The sequence below is a fragment of the Dipodomys merriami genome, unplaced genomic scaffold, assembly GCF_024711535.1.
Source record: "Dipodomys merriami isolate MVZ:Mamm:240054 unplaced genomic scaffold, mDipMer1.0.p SCAF_66, whole genome shotgun sequence".
Taxonomy (NCBI): Eukaryota; Metazoa; Chordata; class Mammalia; order Rodentia; family Heteromyidae; genus Dipodomys; species Dipodomys merriami.
The window spans coordinates 6,645,133-6,668,110 of NW_027206246.1; the positions used below are offsets into that span (position 1 = coordinate 6,645,133).

At 41.1% G+C, this 22,978-nt stretch overlaps 1 pseudogene; it reads right to left on the bottom strand.

The window, feature by feature from the left end:
• Positions 1–7,850: 7,850 nt before the first annotated feature.
• Positions 7,851–19,165, bottom strand: LOC138815698 (leucine-rich repeat-containing protein 14B-like; annotated as a pseudogene).
• Positions 19,166–22,978: the final 3,813 nt, after the last annotated feature.

Genomic DNA, 22,978 nt, shown 5'->3' on the forward strand with positions numbered 1-22,978 from the left:
ACTGCAGGATGAAGATGTCCGCTCCTTGTCGGTTCTTGCTGGTGTTGAGTAGAATCCACTTGCCCGCTGCATCTGGCTCCTTCATCCCAGACTCTCTGTGGTTCAGGTATGGCCCCTGCAGTCGCCGCCACCACCGCTGCCGCCGCCGCCGCCGCCGCCGCAGCTGCTAGCAAGAGCTCAGATCTGTCTCCTAGCCTGGATTTTTTCTCTCTGGCCTGACTCTCTTTTCTGTGATGGCACACTTGGTGTGATTCTCTAGCTTAGGACTGTTCACTGAAACTCTAAAACTGCTTTCTATGCGAGAGCTTGTTTAGACTCCAGCTTCTGCTCCTCCATCTTCCCGGAATTCCATCTCCATGAGACTCTTATCTCGAATAAACCACAAGATAAACCAGAACTGGCACTGTGATTCAAGTACAGTGTTAGCCTTGAGCTGAAGAGCTAACTGACAGCTCCCAGGCCCAGAGTACAAGCCCCATAACCAAAAATGTGTATACTCACTCACACACACACACACATACGTAGGGATTGTGTTTTTCTTTTACCCATTCATCATTGGTGGACCTACAGCTTTCTTAATGATTGCAATAAATATGGACAAGATCACATAGTAGATCTACTATTGCCAACTTAGATATTTTTAAATGTGCATTTCCATGCAATTTAGTACATTAATGATGTTGTCCAGTGATCTACTTTGAAACTTTTTCCATCTTCTCTAATTGAAACATTGGAGAAATGCACCTTCTACAGATCTGCTTTGCTAATTACATCACCATCAATTATTTAATGCATATGGCATTCCATCAAGGTAACTGTCTTTTGAACTAGTGCAGCTGCAAGCACTTAATCATTCATATGTTTACTCATATTTTTTTTATTTTCAAGATGATGTACAGAGGGGTTACATTTACCTAAGTAAAGTAGAATGTGCATTTCTTCTCAAACATGTTACCACTTCCCTCATTTTTCTCATAATTTCCCTCCCCTCTTACACCTTCCCCCCAAGTTGTACAATCATTTCCGACATATTATTCTGTGTATATTGCTGCTCTGTCATCTTTTCTCACCTTTCTGTTGTTCCCCTTCCTTTTCCTTATTCAGATAAATGTATATAAAATACCAGAGTACCAAAATCAAATACAGTGACAACAGGGGATATATCATAGTGGGAAGAAAATACAAAAAATTTACTTGTTTTTATTTTTTATTTTTGGCAGGGGGCGGGTGGTCATGAGGCCTGAACTCTGGGCTGGGGCCTGTCCCTCAGCTCTTCAGTTCAAGGCTAATGTTCTACTACTTGAATCATAGCATCACATCTGGCTTTTTCTGTTTAGATGTTGCTGAAGAATTGAACCCAGGGCCACATGATTGCAATAAATAGAGGCAAGTACTCTACTACTGAGCCACCATCCCATCCTGTTGTTGCACTTTTAATGTACTATGTGATTTTTTCGTTTTTTTGGTACATTCTCTTTTTTTTAATGAGTTTCAAATAATTGTGGAAAATTCTTTCATATACAAATAGATCCTGTGGAGATTTTAGCTAGAAAAATTTTCTATGTGTTTCATTATTTTTTATTTTTGTCGGTCATGGGGCAAAAAAAAAGAAACTTTGCCACTTTAGCGGGGAGGGGGGGAGGGAGGAGGAAATGGGAAGGTATGGGAAGGGGAAACAAAGGAGGAGCAACAATGCTTGATAAGAAATGTACTCATTTCCTTGCCCATGTAATTGTAATCCCTCTGTGTGGTATTTTCACAATAAAAAACAATAATAAAAAATTGCTATGTGTTCTGGTATATAGGTATAATACTGTCTTCTTTGGAGGCCAAAGTAGGAAGATTTCTTGTTCAAGTCCAGCCCTAGTAGATTAGCAAAACTATATAACCCCCAAGTATAAACAAAAGGGGTTGTGGACATAACTCAAATACTATAGCACCTACGTAGCATGCACAGGCTTTGATTCAATCTTCAGGGGAAACAAAAGTGAAAAGGAAGAGAAAAAATCCTGAATTATCAAAGTTGATACTGTGCAGATATTTCTAGATAACCATTTAGCCATCAAAACTATACAGGAATTTTTAGAAAGAGATAAGAATTTCAACAAATTGCAATTGCAGCAAACATGGCTTATTTATCTTATTTATATTATGGTGGGAATAATAGGCAATTAGAATGAATATGAGAGCTTCAGAAGAAATTGGCAATTTATCGAGGAAGAATGTCAAGCATTGCTTTGAGACACTAAAAATGGAAGCAGCAGGTCAGATTTCAGACATATTTGCAGCTGAACTGGGATGTAGACCAGCCCTGCCCTTACTACAGTCCCCTGAAAAAATTTTTGCCAACCTCTGCTATCCTTCTGGGCTGTAAAGCCATTCTCCTAACCTGCTCAGAGACAGGGGCTTCACCCCAACCAACGTCTTACAAAACAGTTCACCTTTTGCCAGCCCCAATCAAAAGTCCTGACAAATAAGCAATGGAATTCCCATCTCTCCTTCGTGTTTTTGAGCTAAAATTCTGCAGCCATATTTTAAGAATGTATTTTCAAGATTGTTTGAATTCGTGTTTCCTGGATGGGAAACTGGAATAGCCCCAAATGCATCTATTTTTATTTGTTTCCCACTCTGCTGATGTTGTACTCACTTGACACCATGGAAATCATTGTGGGTAACCCTTGAAGTTGAGCTAATTTTTCAAGGCCCCTGGGCAGTGGGATAGATCACCCTCTCAGATTAGCTATTACAACCAGTGATTAAAGTGTAACCTGGTCTTTCAGAAATAACAGAAATTCTGCCACGTTTTTCAGTTCTGTTAAATGTGGTGGACAGAGCTAACCCTGAATGCTGGCTGCATGTTGGGTTGCCATAGAAGCAAGCAGCATCCTTGGCCACTTGTTCCACAGAGAAGCTCCTCCCTGTGCCAGCTTAATAAAGCAGAAAGTACCTTTCTTTGTTGCTGGCATAGCTATCTCTGCCCTCCCCAAGATAGCTGAACAATAGAAGGGGTATCTCACTAATATGTGGCATGGAAAATACAGGCAACAAAGTGATGGACTTAGCTGTGTCCATCGCTGGCCTTAATGACCCTAGGGGATAGGTGAGATTTTACATTAGACAAGATCATCAGTAATGCCAGTGGGAGATTCTTGTCTAAGCATTGGGAATAGCTCTCAGTGTTTCTTTTGCCTACATTAAAGGCTGCTTAATGCACTAGAGCTTGTCTTGGAAAAGACACTGAAAGGAAAAACATAGGGGATCGAAAGGGCCACAGAGACACAGAGTTGTCCTAGCCCCTTGTTAGGGATCTTAGAAGAGGAGGTGCACACATGTGGAAGCCCTCAATTTAAGCCTCACTTGATTTGTGAAATAAAATCATTCACTGAGTTGATGTGCCTCCTGAATTCTGCCTACCTGCATGTTTCCCTTTACAATTCACCCAAATGCCAAGGATGATACAGTACACTGTACTCAACACTTTAAATAAACTGAGGCTCAGGGATATGAGCCTGAGTTCCTTGGTAAGCAGCAATGCTGGCACTTGGATCTATGACTCCAGCTGTGAACCTACACTTCATTTGTCTTTTCTGACCTTGAAATAAGAAAATTCTCTTTTCCTGCCTGCCAGCTAACTAGCTCCATGCTCAGTGCCCACTTCCCTATACTCCAGTTCTATCTAGAGAATAAAATACTCGAAGTCAACTATCTTCCACACTGATGTGTCTCTGCTTACCAGGAATCAATGCCTGGGGTGCTGGTAGGGCAGCAGAGGACAGCCTCCTTCTGCCTTCCTTATTTCATGCAAGTTTCTTTGTATATACTATCTCTCTTGTAACGCAAGGCTCTGGTGGAGCAGTGTTGCTAATGGGGCAAGATAGAAATCCTAGGAGGTGGAGTTCTCTTTTAATTTTAAATTCCTTAATTCTCAGTTGTCTTACTTTCTGAGGTATAACATATAAGCAAGGGGACAAAGAAATATGCTTTTAGCAAATATCAGAAGAGTTCTCTGTGTCTATTAGAATTGTTGTTTTTGTTGATCATAGAGTTTGAACTTAGGGTCCAGGCACTGTCCCTGGGCTTTTTTGCTCAAGACTAGAGCCCTACCACATTGAGCCAAATTTCCACTTCCAGTTTTCTGGTGGTTAATTGGAGATAAGAGTCTCACAGACTTTCCTGCCAGGGCTGGATTTGAACCACAATTCTCAGATTTCAGCCTCCTGAGTAACAAGTATTACAGTCGTGGGCCACCAGCACCTGGCAGAAATTTTTTCTTTTTTCTTTTTTTAAATACTGTGAGATTTGCAGAGAAAGCAAGAAATTAGAATCTATTGTTGGGAGAGCAAATTAATTAAATGTTTTGTGGACAGCTTGACAAAGTACATTAAGTAATGAAATATGCCTCATCTTTGACCCAGCTAAATACATCTGAATATTCCTCAAAATAAGTCACAGAGAGAGGAAGATATTCTGGGCAAGCATGCCTCAGCACCATATGTCCGTCCTAGGCAAGGTCTGGAAAAATAACCTAGGTGATAAAATTATTACTGCATGTATTCAACTAACTGGAAAGCAATTCTTAAAATACTACATGCCTATTGAAAGGAAAAGGTATTCTTGACACAGGAAGCAAAACAAAAGCAAAGTGTTAAAAATAATAGAGTTATCTTGGGGTTCATTTCGCCTAGCATCATCTTTTCTGACCATCTCTGCTTGTCTCATATGTCTATAGTTCTAGCTATTCTGGAACCTAAAGCCAGAAGCTCACTTGAACTCTAGTTCAGGGCTCACCTAAGCAACATATTGAGATACTGTCTAAACACAAATAGCTGTCTTCATCTAACCAGACCATGCTCAAGAAATTATGTAGTCCCAAATGTTTGTATAAAGTACACTTAGGAAGAAGAGGTTCAGGTGTACCTTCACATACAAGGGTGACAGATAGGTAATGACAAATATTTAAGGCTTGAAGACAGAATTTTTATTGTGTTCACTATAAATGATGTATTTGAACAGATCAGACAGACAGATAGAATTGTGTCCATTCATTGAGCCTAAATCAGAATAAAACATACTTAATCGAATCCATTACATGTTACCACAAATTATAAGGCAGCTATCCAACCTGGGTCCTTGCATCCAGCATAAGGAGAATTCAGGTAAGAAGAAAACATATGTAAAGATGATCGAAGGGTTTAGTAGAAGAGAAAAATAACAAAGAGCACATATTATAGACACACCACAGAGAAAAGGGCAATTCGGCCCAGGTCAGCCATCTTGGCCATCTTCCTCATTACAGAGATTGGTCTTGGGTTAAATAGGGAGAATTGTAGACCTTGAAGATGGCTTTCCGATTGGTGGCTATCCTTTCTGTTTCTTGTAATGTTATGACTTCAAAGATTTATTGCCCCATCCTTATGTACTCAACATTTTGAGCATACTCTTTATTCTTCTGTAGCCCTCTTCGCCCATATCCATGTCAGCTAGCTTTGGTTTAGCAGCTGATCATGCCATCTGCCAGTTCTATAGACCACATGTTCTGATTGACTACTTTGCACTAACTCACACTAGAATTACTCTGATTTAAAAAATATGCCATGTTATACATGCATCTGAACAACATGTGGTAGCACATAGTACATTATGTATCAGGTAAAAATAGGGAATAAACATTTTCAGAACAAATACTGTAGTATATTCCCTAAAGTATTAAGTACTACAATTGTTTTATTGAAATGTATAATCATACATAACTGGTATTTTTGCCAATAAACCTGCTTTTATTTAGGAGGTAGTATGTACAGAAATAGCTCTTAGACATAATATTAAGTTATCGTAAAAAGAACTCCACTTCCATTTCTATTCAAGATGGGTAATTTAGGTATCAATTCCCTCACTTTCTAGAGCAATGAGTTCTCTTCTTCATAGGCAGAACACAGATTCTGATAGCCTTCTTGCTTTAGAGCTGGCCCTGACATCACCCTGACACACTGGCATGGCTTTTTCTTCCCACCAGGTTTCTATCAGATAGGGAAGCTTTATGGTTGCACACTGAAGACTGACCACCCCAATCTCCAGTCCATGTCTCCCAACTTGAGATAGGGTATTCCTTACAGTACCTGAAGTCCATTAGTCCATTAGTCCATTATCTATCTATCTATCTATCTATCTATCTATCTATCTATCTATCTATCTATCTATCTATCTATCTATCTATCTATCTATCTATCTATCTATCTATCTATCTATCTATCTATCTATCTATCTATCTATCTATCTGTCTATCTGTCTGTCTGTCTGTCTGTCTGTCTATCTACCTATCTATCTATCTATATCTATCTATCTATCTATCTATCTATCTATCTATCTATCTATCTATCTATCTATCTATCTATCTATCTATCTATCTATCTATCTGTCTATCTATCTATCTATCTATCTATCTATCTATCTATCTATCTATCTATCTATCTATCTATCTATCTATCTATCTATCTATCTATCTATCTATCTTTCTGTCTGTCTGTCTGTCTATCTATGCTCTATTTTGTGTGCCAGTACTGGAGTTTGAACAGAAAGCCTCATGCTCTTCCTTAGCTGTTTTTGTTCAAGGTTGTCAGCCTCCCATTTTAGCCACACTTCTGCTTCCAATTTTTTGCTGGTTAATTAAATATAAGAGGCTATAGACTTTCCTGCCCAGGGTGGCTTTGAAACACAATCCTCAGATCTCATCCTTCCAAGTAGCTAGGATTACAAATGTGAGCCACCCCTGGGTGACTTCTTATCTTCATACACCTCCTATGGTTTGTGTCATCACCCAAAGGGCTTCTAGCCATAGAAAGCTTACCCATTCTGTCCATGGTTTCAAGATGGAGGCAGCCAAAACTGACAGTCTCAAAGCCTGTGATTTCATCCCACTAGACCCTACCGAAGCCTTCACCACATGAGGCATCTCCCTGCCATGTTCTAGCTCCAATCTTTTTATATCCTTTCTCCCTTTTCTCACCTTCTACCCAGACATGCATAATCTCATCATTACCTTGGAACTAGTCATCTATCCATCCCATTCCTGGCATTTAAAGAACCCCTGGATTCCAATAGCTCAAGCCTGTATTCCTAGCAACTCAGGAGTCTGAGATCTGAGGATTGTGGGTCAAAGTCAGCTTAGTAAGAGTGAAGCCCACGAGAACCTTACCTTCACTTAACTACTAGAAGTTGAGCTGTGGTTCAAGTGACAGAACACGCTAGCATTAAGTAATAAAGTTCAGGGACCATGTACAGGCCCAGGTCTCTTGTGCATGTACACAAATACGCATGAAAACACATAATGTAATCTGGTTTTATTGTTTGGTGTTTGAATAAGGCTACTTGTTTACAACCTTAGGAAAGAGCACATTTCAGTTGCTTTTTCTACAGTGAACTTGGATGTAAGTCCTGTGTTGTCCTCAAACCCCTGAGTTTCAACAACTGAATATTACAAGTACTGGGATGTTATGCCTGAATGAAATCAACTGATGGTTGAGTCTGCCTTTGCCAGCTGACACTGTCCACAGGGTACTTCTAGTCTTTAGACACTTCCTATGGAAGTGACTGTCCCTTGTAATGTAAAGACTTTTCAGCGGGGGGGGGGGAGGGTGTTGGGCTGGTAGGGATGGTAAGGGGAAAAAAAGGAGGCAACAATGCTTAATAAGAAATGTACTCATTACCTTGTTCATGTAATTGTAACCCCTCTGTACAATGTTTTCACAATAAAACTTACTAATAATAAAACAAACAAACAAAAAAGACTTTTCTGCCCCCTGGCTCCTGAAACCTCCTCTGAAGTTTTCTTCCTCCTGTTGTCAGGATTCAGCTCATGTGTGCTCCTCTCCAAAAGGCTGAGCAAGCTTTCTTGGAAGATGCATTCTGTCTCCAGGGAGAATGAGACATAATACCTCTTTGGGCAGTAACTCAGGTTTCTGCCCAATCCCATCTGCCAGGATTTTGACTCTGCACTCAGAGCTGCAGCTAATATGGAATGAATGAAAAAGACAACAGTGAAAAAGAAGACCTCCCAAAAGAGCTTAGAGAAAGAGTCATAGATTGGAAATTGCTTGGAATATGGTCTTCCGTCCATGAGGCCTCTCCATTTACTAGCTAGCATTCCTGGGCTGGAGTGCCTCTTTGTGGCTCCACCCTTGGTCATGTATACAATTCCTATATTGCCAATGTAACATCAAAAGCTGATGTTCCCAGGGACATTGGAGGGGACAGCAAGAGGTAGCTACCTATTACTTACACACAAACTACTTAGGCTGTCTAAAGAAATGAAGTCTGGTCATTTGTAGCATTGTGTTGGCAAATTCACCATCTATGGATGGGAGTGCACCTTAATCCTAGTGGAGCTAGAAGAGTCATACAAACGGATTACCCTGAAGCTTTGAGCAGAGCTAGCTGTTGCTGCTGGCTTCTCGACTATTTTGTCTTTGAAGTACCAAGAAACTGATGAAAACATCAGCACATCAAAGCAATTCTCAGTGTTCTTTTGTCACAAGAGTTCCAAAATAAGTTTCCAGCAATAGTTTTGCAAAAGCTTTGGCTGCTCTGTCCCCAGGAGAGACGTCACCTGCCCAAAGTGCCTATTGGACCTGGACATCATCTTAGAAACCAGCTCATCTGGGCTTGTTTGAGGGCTCTCGAGGTAGAGGCGGGGGTGGGAAGTTGATATCCCCAGACCTTATGTCTTTTATCGAGGCATTATCTCTTATTATAATGGTCTCTTTTCTTTTCAGTGAATATCAAGTGTTGTCCTGAATACTGGGTACAAAGCTGTGAACAGAATGAGGTACTTTCATCATGGGGCTTATTTATTGCTGCAAAGCCTAATGCATCATAAATAAGTGGAGATTATGCAGAATATTATGAGAAAAAGGCATGGTAAGGAAAGCCAAACTGTATGATTTCACAATTGAGGGATGTGTAGCTTATACACAAAGCCCAAAAAACAAACAGCTTTAATGTTGTTTCTCTTTTTTTTTTTTTTGGTGGTAGTAGGGCTTGAACTTTGGGATTGGGCGTTGTCCTTGTGCTCTTCAGCTGAGGTTGAGAACTCTATTTGGTTTTCTGGTGATTATTTGGAGATAAGAATCACAGGGAGGGCTGGGAAGGTGGCTCAGTGGTAGAGAGCTCTCCTTGCATGCTTGAGGCCCTGTGTTCGATTCTTCAGCACCACATAAGCAGAAAAAAAAAAGCCAGAAGTGGCGCTGTGGCTCAAGTGGTAGAGTGCTAGCCTTGAGCTGAAGAGCTGAGGGACAGCACCCAGGCCCAGAGTTCAGGCCCCACCACCCGACCCCCACGCCAAAATAAAAAAGAATTGCAGGGAGTTTCCTGCCCATGTTGGTTTTGAATCGTGATCCTCAGATCAGCCTCCTCAGTAGCTAGGTTTACAGGTGTGAACCACTGGTGCCTGGCTAATGTTGCTTCTTACTTGCTCACCTTTGGTGCCAACGACCTCCATGAGTCAAATCTCGAAGTGTCAAATTGAGAACTATCTTGTACTTTGAGAAGTTATAGGGAAATAAAAAATTCAGAGATATATGCCACAGGTTAGGGAGTCAAAGTTGGATTTGAATGTTTTGTCTCCCTTTGGGTGAATGCTTCCTCTTTAAAGATTTAACACTTTTCTCAAAAACAAAACCAAAAAATATGGGATGGATATACTTAAGCCATATCTTGTCTTGAAAGCCTTCTTGTTTTGAAATTATTTTAAACTCAAAGAAGAGTTGCAAAGAGTAGTGAGAGTTCCCACATACTTCTTCACTGCTTTTTTATTATGAACATACTATTAACATCTTATATAACCACTCTCATTTACTGATTCTAAGACATTCACATTTGCACAATATTTTCAAGCTCCAGATGTTATTTGAATTGTATCATATCCCTCTCTAATGTCTTTGTGTATGTGTTCTTGTATTAAAGTACTGATGGCCACAAAAAGGGGTCAGAAATCATTTTTTCCTTACCTGAAAAGGAAGAGGCATGGGACATAGTTCTAACAGTGTGTAAGTGTGGAGACTGCACATTTTGGAAATGGTTACAAGCCTTATTAAAAGAACTATCTAGTTAATAAAAGTTGTCACCCTGGTCAATTGTCCTGGGCCACTGCCTCAAATGTTGCCTTAAAAACCAGCTGGACACCCGCCTATCAAGCCTATGCCACATATCCTTAACCAGTCTTAGTAGAAATTTGCAGCCCAGAAAAATGTGTGATAACCCTTTTGAGTCAGTGTGGGACCCTGCTGCTGCTTCTACCCTCCCTTCTGGATAAAGTTCAAGGACGGCCTTATAGTCATCTGGAAGGAAATCTATGTTGTCATCCTGACCATGTTGACCATAGTGACAGTGGACTGGACTCCTGCCTGACTCCATCACCTCTGACTGCTTCCCAGTGGAAAGCTGCTTTGGATCTGCTGAAACTGAGTCTGTGGTATATTATTTCAGTGATATCCAGTAACTCTCTCTATTCCCACAGTAGATATTGAGGGCAAGGATGATATCACTGGCTTGCCTCAGGCACTTCAAGGATTAGGAAACTAGAAATCCAGTCTACAATCAAATCCTTGCTTGGTTTGGGTGTGGTAAAAGGCCGCTTCCAACAATAGCTATAAAGGAGAGATCTTTATCAATGGAGGTAGTAGGAGGAATGAAACTCACCCCTGCTATTAGAATTAAAAATTTAACAAAATTCTCCACCCAAGGGATGCCTTGAGGCAGTTCTGATAACCTGGTTCCTCAAGCCAAAGAAGCAAAATGGGCCCAAAAGCCACAAAGAAACTCAGGGAAAGAAAGAGTGTAGTAAAGAAAGCCTTAGAAAGGAATTGAAAAAAAATCTCATCTGGATTAAAAAAAAAAAAGATATAAAAATAAGGATTGTCTTAAAATGTTTGTCACAGTGAAAAGGGGAAGAAGACAAACCCCAGAAAGTTTAAGTATGTAACAAATGGTAGGAGTATGTCTTAAAAATGAAGCTTATGAGTAAGTTGGTATGAAATTAAACTAGCTTTCATATACATAGAGTCAGGATGGGTGAATTGATGTGGAACTATTCTTTATGTTTATCTGTATGGTAGGGAGGAAGGATATGCCCACTTCAATCTAGATGCTGGTTTAGCTAATTAGAGCAGCCAGGTAGACTCGTTGTGAGAGGGGATTCTCTTAAATTTACCATGACTGAATGACTCCTTCCCTTTGCCCTTTTGCGCTCCCATTGCATTGTCTATTCCAAAGGGTTTATGCCCTGTGAAATGATGTTTGGCAGACCATCCTTCTTGTATCCTCGCTTAAAAACTGCAATGTTGACATAGATGACTGCTCCAGTCTTTACAGGCACTGCAGACTGTTCAACAGGAACTCCATTCCCAATTTCAGGCACTCCTGCAGGCAGCCCCTGTAGTTGGCCCTAATTACTGATCATGAGACACTGTGTAGGTCATATGACATAAAAAAAACTAACTATCCTCAGTGGAAAGGACCTTATACTGCTATCCTAACAGCTCCAACCACTGTCAAGGTGAATGGGATCTGGTCCTGGATCCACGCTTCACCACTTAAGGTGGCCCTGCTACCAGAAGAGACAAATGGATGGACCCTGAAAAGCCTCTCAAGCTAAGACTCATCTCATCATAATTTTTCATTTATGCTTCTGTGCTCTAAATGATGTTAACTACCACTGGCAGTTTAAAATCAGAGACAAGGGGACAGTTTTCTTACTTCTGCTATTGTAATGTCCCTGATTGTAGCAATTTAATTTTACCAACCAACTCAACTTGTGGAATATGACAAACTGCTTCAGGTATCTTGATGTCACACCCCTTCTCCTACTATGTTCTGGTGCAATGGAAGCCTATGGTCATACATTAATCCAACCTTGGCCTCTTGGATTTTGATAACAGCAGTTCCCCAATTAAATCTTTATACCAAAAGTGAAAATTTTCAGAGATTGTTATGCCACCTCTTAACCAAGAGGACAGATTTTATTCCTATAATGTTAGGGATGAGTCTGGTTACCTCTGTTGGAGGAGCAGCTTTTGCTGGAGGTGCTGTAAGACATAGTTTAAAACTTGCTCAAGAATTTGAGGAGAGGGTAGATGAGGATACTCATGCCTCTTCAGTGTCTCTGGCATGCATACAAAGACAACTGAACTCTCTAGCGGGGGTGGCCTTGCAGAATCATACGGCACTAGACCTTCTCACAGCTTCCAAAGAGGGAACCTATGTTTTTCTAAGGGAAGAGTGCTGATACTGTGTAAATGAATCACGGCTGGAGAAGAAAACATAAAGGTTGTAGGTAAACTGTGTGAAGGACTCCACCAGCATCCATCTGCTAAACTAGATCTAGTATGGGTTCAAAGCCTTTTGGCCTGGTGGCTAGTATCCCTAGCCACCAGCAATTATACTATTTCTTCTACTTGTTATTACTGGTTCCTGTGTGGTTAAGTCTTTGATATCACTTATAGAAAAAATAATTGGGACTGTCAAGCTGATGGCCCTTCAGGCCCAGTACAGCCTCCTGAGTCAGGAAAAAGAGTCAAGAATTTGACTCAGTTACAAAAAGAAAGGGGAATGTAAGGATCTCTTAGGATTAAAGACCCCAAGACCAAGCAAGGACACTGAGTCAGAATATTAACCTCTTATGGGGAACTGAGGAATGCAATAATCTCTTGCTTGAAACTGAGGAATGAAATAACAGGAAATTGCCATTGTAAAAGTCCCTTGTTTGGAAAAAAAAGTTGATGTTATCATACTAATAGAACTTTGCAGCTTGTACCTGCTTGTGTTTTTTGCCTTCATTAGCCTAGGCTGTGTTCATGTTTAGGGTCATAGTGTTAGCTCCCAAGTCTACACTGTGTCCCTGGCAGGACAACTTCTGTAACACCTAACAAACTTCTTTAATCTCTAAGCCCGCTTTGATGGACTCATTCTCAGACCCTGTAAGAATTGAAATAACAGTGATTAAGTTGTCTTAGATACTAATGAGGGGAATTTGTTTTAAGGATATCTCAGGTAACCTCAAAGTAAGAATAGAGTAGGATCAGACCTAAAATCTAGAAGTAGCCATGAACATCCATTGGCAACCTGGGAATGATTGTCTCCTGAACCCACATACCTGTTTCAGCATTCTCACTGTTAAGAAAATGGAGGAAAACAGAAAAGGAATAGGCCAGACTCAATGATCAACAGGTGGGGACTGTTTATTGCCAGCAAGGTGCATAGACCTTTCAGGTTTGGAGGTTGTTTGAGGGACTATATTTTGGATGGACTTATATAGGGCTTGTTTTCACAAAGAAGCAGAAAATAAAAAGTGGCTTATGCTCTCTTAGGCCACAAGGAGACTTCCTTGACCAGGCCCACAAGTTGAATGTTCTACACTGGATGAAGGGCTATTGTCCCCTGGGGACCAAGTGTTATATCCTTGGCCAGGCACTGATTGGAACCTGCCTGCTGACAGGCATGTGGCCACGCTTGTTTTCTTGTACCTGGTGTCTTGCTTGAGCTGGAGGAATTAGGCAGGAATCAATCTTTCACTCACTGTAACAAATTTTTCAAGCCAAATTGCACAGATTCCAGCCTGTTACCATTCCTGCAGCAGAATGTGGGGACATCAGGTTATACAGTGCTGTGGCGTTTTAGTGAGAGCAATGAAAAGAGTCCCCAGTATGTGACTTCTGTTAGAGTCATAGGAACTCTTGAACAGAAAAGTGTTGGTAGCTAGTTGTGATTCAGCTAGCTGCAGAAGGTCTCTGGCATCTCTAAAGGAGAACTGGGTCTCTCTGTTGACTGCCACTGGCAGGTAAGAATGTTACTGTAACAGAATAGAGTTCTAATGCCTGTTCCCAGAGCTAGGGCTGGCTCTGATTAGTAGAACCAAAGGACGAGGCTTGGGAGTGGTAGAGGCTGGTGGTCAAATGAATCTAGCTGCTCAGCAGAAAATGGAATATGAATTTTACTAAGAAATACTGGAGCATCTCTTACTCATGAGATACCCTCAAATCAGGCTTTCACTGAGCTGGATGCAGAGCAAAACAAGCACAAAGCCACTGGTAACAACCAAAAACCAGCCCTGCTTCTATTCCCTGCAAACATTCTCCAGGAAATATTGCCACACCATGCAGAACAATTCCTACCAGATCTGCTGAGTTTCTGCTAGGCCCAAAAGTCGGGTTCCCTTTCCATTTTACTTTTCATTTTCAGTCTTTTTCTCTTGTTTGTTTTTCTATGAGATCTTCTTTTATTTGTATTTATACACACACACACACACACACACACACACACACACACACACACACACACACACACACACACGCATTTGTGAAAATACCTTACAGAGAAGTTACAATTACATGAGTACATGAGCAAGGTAATGAGTACATTTCTTATTAGGGATGGTAAGAGGAAACAAAGTGGGAGGCAACAATGCTTGATAAGAAATGTACCCATTACCTTTTATTTGTATTCTGTGACAAGTGATCTGAATTTTCCCTGTTACTGCTTCCAGCACATGCTGCCCTAGGTCCAATTGAACACTCTACCACAATGCCTGGACCTCTGCTGTAACAGCTTCACCTAGTCCTATAATTGAATCCCAGGAGGCTGGGAATATGGCTCAGTGATAGAATGCTTCCCTAGCATGCATGAATTCATGGGTTCGATTCCTCAGCAACACATAAGCAGAAAACACCAGAAGTGGTGCTGTGGCTCAAGTGGTACAGTGCTAGCCTTGAGTAAAAGAAGTTCAGGGGCAGTGCAAAGGCCCTGAGTTCAAGCCCCAGGACTGGCACAAAAAAGGAAAAAGAATTGAACCCCAGGGCTTCCGATGTCACATTTAGAAGGCATGTTTTCTTCCTACATTGTCTGTCATGTGTATCTACAGCTTTCTCTAACAAAGGTTTTTCATTGAAACTACAGTTGCTTACATCTTAGCCTTAGGATCTGATATAGGGATTGATCTCTGGGCAACAGGGCTGGTTGAAATGCAAGACATTTCCTTAGCACAATTCAAGGGCCTACTCTACTTGTTTTAATGTTCTGGGAAAGTTTTCTCTTTTTTTTTTTTGGGGGTCCAGTCGTGGGGCCTGAACTCTGGGCCTGGGCACTGTCCCTCAGCTCTTCAGCTCAAGGCTAGCACTCTACCACTTAAGCCACAGCGCCCCTTCCGGGGTTTTCTTTTTGTTTATGTGGTGCTGAGGAATCAAACCCAGGCCCTCGAGCATGCAAGGCAAGCGCTCTACCACTAAGCCACCTTCCCAGCCCCTGGGAAAGTTTTGTAAAGCAGTTTTGAAAGTTTGAAACAAGAAAGCACCAAGCTCATGGCTGGTCTCATTAACTATTGGGTGAAAACTCCAGAAAAGTGGTGGGAGGTGGGGATGTCTTCCTGCTTGGCCCATAGTAGCATGGCATGCAGCTCTTCTGCAATCAAGCATATTTCTACTGATCATATGTGGACATGGCCAGCTCATCCTGGTACTCTCCAGGTAGTATTTCTTAGGCACCAGGAACTCCATGTAATGAAGTTCAGGGAGTTTACACAGTGCAGAGAAGAGGCGCTTGAGGGTGCAGGCTCACAGCAGGTTAGCAAGGAACTTGAGCTCCTAGAGATAGAGGCAGGAACACAGGCCCAGGATCATCATGACCACATAGCTATGGGTAATAGCACACTCCACTGGGGTCCACACCCGCACTATCTGGGCAACCTGTTGCCGGAGCTTGAGGAAAGTAGAGGGATATAAATGAAGCAGATTGTGTCTACTGAGGTGCAACACATCCAGCTGGGCAGCATGGATACAGTCTGCCAAGAAGTTCATGTCCACATGGTTCAGAGCACAATTGGCCAGGTCCAGCATTCTCAATCATGTCCTGAACGGGCTGTAGAACATGGAATAATCAGCACTAATCAGGGGAGTTCCATGTGAGCAACAATGGATGTGAGCAATCCATCTGCTTGTCTGTCACAGAGAACAAAGACTACACCTTGCAGGGCAAGTCTTGTTCTTACCTGACTGCATGCAGTCTATGAAAATAGTTTGTGACACATGATGCTACATGAAATGCAAATGTCTGTGTCCATAAATATGGTTCACTGGGATGCAGGCTGGCTCCCTTGCTTTCAGACAGTCTACAGCTGCTGGGCTTGCTGTGTGGTTCAGAATTAACCTGAACCAACGAAACCTTTGTCTTCATCTCACCTAAATGGCAGATTTTATCAACAACCATTTTCATATGAAAGGAGTTATGTACATGATCCTGGAGAGAACATCCACTCTGAGAGCTTGCTACAGAGGAAATGAGGCATTAGTAAGAAAAAAGAGCCATTACTCTAACAATAGAAGAATCCATTACTATAGAGCCAGGAAGGGAAAGCCAGACATCCCCAACTGAGGCACCATATCCACAATCCAATAATTCTGATTTAGATAGTGTTGGCAGCAAGCATCAGCAAAGGGGCAGCTGGGCCCTGTCTCTGACTGAGTCCCTCACTGTCTGTGCATGCCCCTCTTGATATCATAACTGCAAATGGGTGAAACTATTAGCTAAGACCTTATGATAATCCTGCTTATGGAGGAGGCCAGGCATTCCCCCAATTCCCATGAATGATCTTGGGTTAATATCTGCTCAGAAAGGCCAGGGTGACACTGCAGTCCCACAGTCAGCTGACAACAACCTCATGTCACCCAGCTGAGCCAGATTTCTATACCTGACCTGAGATAATGCCAGTCACACAGTGTTGGGAACTTTTTTGCACCACAATAGACAGCTACAGGAGTCACTATAGTTAGCTTTGCCTTATAAAGCAACATTCTAGACCCATTAGTTAGCATGTTCTTTTCACAGAGACCTCTCCCTCTCCCTTCCCCCTCCCCCTTTCCCTCTCTGTCCTGCTCTTCTTGCTTTCCCCCACTCTTCCTCCTATCTATGCTAGGGATTACAGCCAGGGTTTTTCATGTGCTAGTCAAACACTGTAGCATCAAGGCACATTTTAGCCCTCATTTTTCTTTCTTTCTTTTTTCTTTCTTTTTTTTTCTATCTTTCTTTCTTTCTTTCTTTCTTTCTTTCTTTCTTTCTTTCTTTCTTTCTTTCTTTCTTTCTTTCTTTCTTTCTTTCTTCCTCTCTCTCTCTCTCTCTCTCTCTCTCTCTCTCTCTCTCTCTCTCTCTCTCTCTCTCTCTCTCTCTCTCTCTCTCTCTCTTTGTCTGTCTCTTTCTCTCTTTCTTTTCTTATTTTGAAGACCAAGACACCATTCAAACTCAGTATCTGATGCTTTTGCTCACTGGCTGGTACTCTAATATTTGAGCTACACCTCCAGACCTTGTTTTTTGAGGCAGTCTCCCCATGTTATCCATGCTGGACTTGAACTCACTTTCCTTCTTCCTCAGGCTTCTGAGTGTTGGGATTGCAAGCCTGGTTTTGATGCCTACCTTACACATTGTCTCTTTCTAACTAGAAGCAGTCCCCTGAGGTCCCTCACTATTCTGGATCACTCCTGGTCCTCCAACTTCTTTATTTCTCTTTTGTGCTCTCTTATGTGCAGCTCCAGAGAGCATTGAGCTTGGGGCTTTGTGAATAAGCTGTTCTTCTACCTATCACTCAGTGCCCCTACAGCCTGTGAAGCCAATGACCAGAGTGCTTGACCCATCCCTCCTCCTTTCAGTATCTGAGATTCACCCTAGGAGAATCTGGATCTTCCCTGTCAGCATGGAGAGGGCCACACTCAGCTCTATCAGGTAAGTCATGTGACTGAGCTCTCAGGAGATGGAGCCAAGGAGGCAGTCTTCATGCTTAGAAGTTGGGACAGAAGTGAAGGGTGTGTCAAAGGCCTTAATGGGGAGGATGAGTGAAGTCAGACGAGGGAATCCCACCTGGGCTAACAACTGCTGCACATGCCAGCATGTAGCCGCACATTGTGGGCAACTTCCAGCTTGCACAGCTAACCTGTCCTGGCTAGGCCTAACACCTGCAGAAGCTACCCAGGGCTCAAGCTGTCTTCCCTGAATGAGGGGCAGTGCATTTGCAGAGCAGCCATACCTGCTGATTCCAGGGCCTGCACCACTATCTCAAAGTTGCCTTCAATGGGCTGGGAAGGTGGCTCGGTGGTAGAGCGCTTGCCTTGCATGCCTGAGGCCCTGAGTTCGATTCCTCAGCACCACATAAGCAAAAGGAAAAAAGCCGAAAGTGGCGCTGTGGCTCAAGTGGTAGAGCGCTAGCCTTGAGCTGAAGAGCTGAGGGACAGTGCCCAGGCCCAGAAGGGCCCCACGACCGGACGCCCCCCCCCAAAAAAAAAAGTTGCCTTCAATGACAAAGAAATAAATGAGGACTTCAATAGGTCACCTAACTGCACAGGGCTCTGCCTGTAGTTGGCAGCATATTCTAGCCAGGAGCTCAGTGTGGCTCCATATTCCCAGAGCCCTTCCACAAAGGCATTGCTGTACCTGCACATCCCGGATACCCATAAGGTCAGATCTCTGCAGCTGATGAATCCTTTTAAAGAATTATTTAAGAAAGATTTTTCCTTTGTTTTATTTAGAAAAGAATATTTTAAAGGTTCATTCCCTGGAAAACACTTCCCCAGTTTTAAATGCCAAGACAAATAGTTGGGTTCCACATGAGAGTGCCATTAAGATACTAGAACTCTATGTACTTTTCAGGGATACAATGAATTTTGGGATGACTCAATGTTTTAGGTATCCATGATTCTAACACTAGATACATTTCTACTTTCTCAATACACTGAGAAGAGATTTTGATTCCAAGAGACTTTGAAAAATAGTATGAAGTCTTTCATAACTCCGCATCAACTCTTCATTTTATGAACTTATTTTCCTAATATAATTTATGAAGCTTTATAGTTAATTATTTTCTCCAAAGTCACAAAATCATTTTTTGAAGATTTTCTAATAGGGATAAAGCTTTGAGACTGAAAGGTCAATATAATCCTTTTTGTCTACTATAATCAAGAATCTCTTAAAATTATTGTTGAATGTTAAATTCCTCCAAAGCCTATACTTGAATGGAATCGCTTCTATCTTGAGGGTATGAATTGTGTGTGCTTGGGAAAAATTCCATTTATCCCATTAATATGTGGAGGATATTTCACAGTAAGGAGATCCAGGTAGTACTTACCCACTTTGGTCTCATCTCTGTACTCTGTGCGTTTGGGCAAACTTCAACTTTGTTCACGACTCATTTAACTTCTGTAGATTCTATGATGAAGATACTCTTTTTTTGTGGGGGGGGGTCTGGTTGTGGGGCCTGAACTCGGCCTGGGCACTGTCCCTCAGCTCTTCAGCTCAAGGCTAGCGTTCTACTACTTGAGCCACAATGCCACTTCTGGCTTTTTTCTTTTTGCTTATGTGATGCTGAGGAATTGAACCTAGGGCCTCAGGCATGCCAGGCAAGCACTCTACCCCTGAGCCAACTTCCCAGCCTGATGAAGATTCTCTTAAATTTAATTTTTTTCTAAAATATATCAGAAGCCTGTAAGTATTCCTCAATACATCATGTATTCCCACAACTTATGCAATCCCTTCCTTTGATAAAAAGTCCTTCCTCTAATTAATATTAGCTAACTCCAATAGTATAGTATAAATAATTACTCAGGTTGAGGAGAGAAAGTTGTTCTATAAGTGAAATAAATACTTAGTTTTATCAAATTTTATCATTTTTAACCTCTGAAAAACTCTAGAGGTCCTAACTAAAAGCAGCTTTCATTTACACACACAAGAAAAGAGGTTAATTAATCTATTATACACTAAGAACAATGAACCTCTGAGAGAAAAACCCATGGCATTTTTAATTATGGCTGTTATTATTATTTTAAGAACTTTTGTATCCCTTTTTATCCAAAGAAAAAAATTAGATACTATTCTTAAACAGACCAAGTTTCATTACCAAGAAAGTTAAAAAAAAACCTAAATAATGTGAGAAAATAACTATATATTATAGATTTTAACCTCAGAGAATATATGAAGAACTCCTCAATCAAGTAACACAAAAGGAAATTCACTTTAAAATAGTTGTGGAACTTCAACAAACATTTCTTCAAAGCAGAGAGATAAAGCACCACTAAGCAACCCCAAAGTTGCTAGGAAAATGCCATCAAATCACAGGAAGATACTGCTTCATGCCTTCTACAATGACTGTGACTTAAAAAAAATACAGAAAATGGTCTGGGAATGTGGCTTAGTTGTAGAGTGCTTGCCTAGCATGCATGAAGCCCTGGGTTCAATTCCTCAGTACCACATAAACTGAGAGAGCTGGAACTGATGGTGTTGCTCAAGTGGTAGAGAAAAAGAAGCTCAGGAAGAGTGCCCAGACCCTGAGTTCAAGCCCTAGGACTAGGAAAAAAAGAGGAGGAGTTGAACTCTTTTGGCACAGCTAAGGTAATGAGAATGTAGAATGTTACAACCACATAGAAAAAAAGTTGGTGAATCTTCAAAGAGTCTATCATAGAATTACAATATGACTCAACAATTCTATTTGTAAAGATACAAACAAACAATGGACAATAGAACTTACATGGATGCCAGTGTTCATTGTAGCCTTATTTATAAATACTGGAGAGAAACCTTCCGAATGTTCATTTATAGATGAATGAATAAACAAAATATGGCATCTCATAGTATGGAAATTAATGTGCCACAAGAAATAAATGACACTCTGTCCATGCTGTAACATGGACTGCACCAACCTTGAAAAACATTATAAAACTAAGTATTTCAAACCAGACACAAAAGCATAGCTCATGTATGATTGTACTTATAAGAAATATCTAGAATAGACAACAGAAACTGATAGCAGATTAGAGATTGTCCACAGTTAGATGGAGGAAGAGATGAGTGACAATTTATTGATTAATGATGATACAGTTTCTGTCGGGTCTTTGTCCGTCCCACGAAAGACGGACGGGGTCTGAGGAAAGGTAAGTGCGGCGCTCGCCCGTTCCCCAGCCTCCCTCAGCCCGGGAGACAATCAGACACAGGAGGGAGCCAAATCCAGCAGGTAGAAAACTCATTTATTAAAAGAGAGCAGCCCTTTTTAAAGACAAAAAGGCAAGGGAGGAAGAGGAACCAATCACTGTCAAGGTCATACCCTATCATGCACCTAAGCCTTCACGGACTGGTTAGGAACTGATCAGAAGGTCAATTGGGCTCTGCCCACTCTACTCCCTCCCAGCGCCATCTTTGCTGCCCATGTGCTCTACAGTTTCTGTTTGAAGCAATAAAAAATTTAAATACTGGTGATGGTTGCACAACACTATGAATATGAGCAATGTAACTTAAACACTTATATATTGGAAATTTGGTTATTTATAATTCACCACAGTTTAAAATGTCAAAACATGAAAATTAGTATTAAAGATGTGTTTCATGGGCTGATAAAAACCAAAATGACAGCTCAACATGAGTGGCTCATGCTTGTAATCCTAGCTACTCAGGAGGCTGTGACCTGAGGATTACAGTTTGCAGCTAATCCAGTCAGGACTTTTATCTCCAATTATATACAAAATAAACTAGAATTGTGGCTGTGACTCACATGGTAGAGAGCCAGCCTTGTGTGAAAAGGGCTAAGGGACTTGGGCTCAAGCCCCAGTAGTAGCACAAAAGAACAAAAAAAAAACCCAAATGATAATGGTTGTTCTCAGCACTCAAGAAACCTACTAATATTTGTTCTTTCTCAATGTTTCCCTAATGTTAGGATATGAAAACCACATCCAGGAACTTTTAAAAATTCATCTTTCCTCAGCGTTTCCATAAATGCATGGCAAATCCCAGAATTGCTATACTGATTTCTATTACAGGCTTGTGACATCATGATTTCAAAACCACACACAAGGGGCTAGGGATGCAGCTCAGTGGTAGTGTTCTTGCGAAGTGTGCACAAGACCCTGTGCTCCATCCCCACGACTTCTATGAAAAAACTCCAAATCACAACACACATACTCATAAACAAAAGTATTGTTTTAACTGATCATTTCCTATAAGAATGGCTTCTATTATTTCTTTGACTAATGTTTAGCAAATCTGTGGCTCCTAAGAGAGACACAATTTACACTAACAGAGTTAAATGAAGTGATAATTTATGCGGAAGGTAGAAATTTCTCATAAACTCTAACGGAGAGCATTATATTTCAAGTGGTACTAGGGAATTTCTTTTATCTTGCAGAAACCAGTAACATTTAGAGGCACATCAAAGACCTTTTAGAAGAAAATATGGGAAAGAATAACACGACCATTTAGGAATGCCTCAATTTCTTTTTGAGACAACAAAATAATAATAATAATCAGAATGAATATTTTCTGGATTTTGAAGATTCTGTGTATTAGCACAATGAAAATATGAAGTTTTTATAAAATTTAAAACTCTTCATTCTAACAGATCACATACAGTTGGATTTAAAAGTTTCTCTTTCTTATTTGGTAAAAGAAAATGTTATATTTTGTCTGGCTTGCCCCACAGGATCAAAAAAAGCAAGAAAATCCAAGTATTCCAGCTGGTTGCTGGTGGCTCATACATGTTATCTTAGCTGAGGATGAGATCTGAGGATTGCAGTTGAAAGGCCAGGAAGAAAACTTCCTGAGAAATTTATCTCCAATTAACCACCAAAGAAAGCCAGAAATAGGGCTGTGGCTTAAGTGGTAAAGTACTAGCCTTGAGCAGAAATGTTCAAGTACAGGACCCTAGTCCTGAGTTCATGCCCCAGGATTAGCAAAAACCAAACGAAACCAAACAAAAAATACCAAATATCCCCTTTATTCCAATCTTGCTTTCTCAGATATTAGTGAGCACATGCCTGATAAATCCTGCCCCATATTGGTGAGCATTGTCCCCCGAGGAAAACTTGATCATTCTCCATCATGTAAACTCTGAAGTGGATGAGAAAGAGAGGTGTTTGAGACTTAAGCACTAATATTTCGTTTAGTATCTTTTTTCCAGTAGCAGGAAAAATTG